We start from the raw sequence: 2,750 nt of genomic DNA on the forward strand, positions 1-2,750 counted from the left end.
GGGGAGGAGGAGGGGGAGGAGGAGGGGGAGGAGGAGGAAGAGGAAAGTGTGGAGGTGCTGGGCTTACCCTAAGTCACCAGATGCTCTTGTCTAGGCATTTCCTTGCTTCTCCAAATCACCTGCTGCCTCTACAACTGTGACCAAGTGTGTTGTCACTTTGGGGAACCTCACCCCGCATCTCCCCATAATCCCCTCTCTGTCACTTTTGCCTCAGTCTCCAGCTCTCAGCACAGACTAGTGAATTCAAGTTTGATAATGTCCAAATTTTTACTGCCCACCCCCAAGCTGTGCAATGTAACAAATGTGGTAGTGTGTAAATGGAGGAGTGAGAAGAAAATCTGCAGTGTGTATCCAACTCTATACCTGCCATGTGACAGTAATACCACACTGTCTCCCCTCCAGGCCTCCAGAGTTATGGCTTTTTTTCTTTCTTTTCTTTTTTCTTTTCTTTTCTTTCTTTTTTTTTTTTTTGGCAATTGTTTCTCCAAAGTTGAGAGATTATCAGGATTGAAATCTCCCAGGAAAGTTGATATATGGTCTCCACCCTCACATGCCAAACAACAAATCAATACATTTTTGAAACTTACAAAATTAAGTAGAAGAAACTAAAATAGAAGGCTAAATCTCTAAATTAAAAAAAAAAAAAAAACAAGTAGGGGACTAAAAACCAATGTGCTTGATTCTGGCCACACTGGTGGAAAGTCCTGAGGCCTGCTCGGCCAGACTGCTGGACCCCTTGTCTACTTCTATAAGTTCACACAAACCCAGGCAAGTCCATTGTCTTTCCACATCTCCCTTGGCTGCTTATGTGTATTGACTTTAGACTTCAAATCAATGGCAGATGGCGTAGAAAGGTTTGCCTTCTATAGCCTGGGGGCATAGCTCAGTGGGTAGTGTACCTGGTGCCTACCATGAGGAGCTGATTTGGATTGGCAACTCCTGGGTGGAAAGCTGGTCTAACTGCAGCACTGGAGAGGGCGACTTAGGTAGATCCTTGAAGCCAGCCAGATGAATCTGTGACCTCAGCTTCAGTGAAAGACCCTGGCTCAAGCCACATAGTGACAGAGTGGCAGAGGAAGCTGCCCAAATCAAACTCTGGCCTCAACAAACTCACCCACACATATTCATACATCAGAGGCATACATACACATACACACATACACACACCCATCATCTGTGCTTTTATAGGAAAAACATCACCAACAATTGATGAGACTACAAAATGAGCATAAATATTTCATGTGATGTTAGATTTTTCCAGACTTCACCTTTAATGGGATGAATTTGATGGGCATAAAGGATTGCAAATACATTTTAAAGTTTATTTTGTTGAATTGCTATTATTATGCATATTTGGCACAGTTATCTTGAAAGCATTTTACATCCGGAGGATGGGAAATTGGATAAGTCATTATGGTAATGTCATTAGGAACCTGGATCATCTGTATGAGGAAGCAAATACACAAATCAAAGGAGTTTAAGGCCCAGGGTGGTGCTCAGGAGACTGAGGCACAAGGTAGGCCCCGATCTCAAAGCTCTCCGGGGCTAGAATGTTGAGACTCTTAAAAAACCAAACCAAACCGAACAACAAAACAAAGGCCTGGGGAGTTAAACGCTTGCCATGCAGGCACCAGAGCCTGAGTTAGGCTTCCACTCCTCACATAACAATTCTAGGTGAGTTGTGGGTTCTGTGAGAGACCCTGCCTCAAAGAACACAGTAGGGAGTGATGGAGGAAGCTCAGCCTTTGTGCATACAGATAAAAACCCAAGCAAGCAAGCAAACAAATAAAACCAAGGAGGTTAACACTTTCTTACCAACAACACACATTTCCTATCCATGTTCTCTGATTAGTCCAAGAAGTAGCCCGTGCTGCGTCTCTAGCATCCCAGGACAGGGAAGAGCAGTTTATGCACATCGCCCCCCCCCCCCACACACACACACAAGGACCAGACTCTGAAGGATTGGTCACTCATTTATTTGTTGTGAACCAAACAGCCTGCAGTGATCTCATGGAGCTATCACTCGGAGAGAGGACTCCAAGGCAAGGATGGCCCTGTCAAAGGCCACTGGAATTCACAGTGATAGTTTTTATTTTGTCGGTCAAAGGTGAGAACTGCGAAGCATCAAATGTCTTAGAGTCAGAATGCAAACAGATGAATAAAAAACAAAACAAGACAAAAACAATTTTGGTCCTTCAAGGTCGACAACCACCTTTGTCAACTAAGGTCAACAACCTTGACATAGCAATTGCTAGTCACAGGAAAATTGTCCACATGGATCATATTTCAGGAAGAAAACCACTGTAGTTACCAAGAGAAAGATGTTTCTTAGAAAAGTTACCGCTAACACATTGAATACAGTACCAGGATTAAAAAATTGCTGTTAACAGGCCTTATGAAGAGCATCTGCACTGGTTAGCTTTCACTATCAAGTTGTCAAAATCTAGAATCATCTGAGAGAAGAGGCTCAAGCGAAAGGTTGTTTGGGTCAGATTGGCCCACCTGTCTTGATAATTGATGGAGGGGGGACCAGCCCACCGCATATGGTGCCAGCCCCAGGCAGATGTCCTGTTCTGAACCTGTAAGAAAGCTAGCTGGGGATATGCCATCTGTGAGCACGCACCATTCCCTATGGCTCCAGCACACACCATCCCCCATGGCACCAGCATGCACCATCCCCCATGGCTCCAGCATGCACCATCCCCCATGGCTCCAGCACACATCATCCCCCATGGCTCCAGCACACACCA

Source organism: Mastomys coucha, unplaced genomic scaffold (assembly GCF_008632895.1).
Source record: "Mastomys coucha isolate ucsf_1 unplaced genomic scaffold, UCSF_Mcou_1 pScaffold23, whole genome shotgun sequence".
Lineage (NCBI taxonomy): Eukaryota > Metazoa > Chordata > Mammalia > Rodentia > Muridae > Mastomys > Mastomys coucha.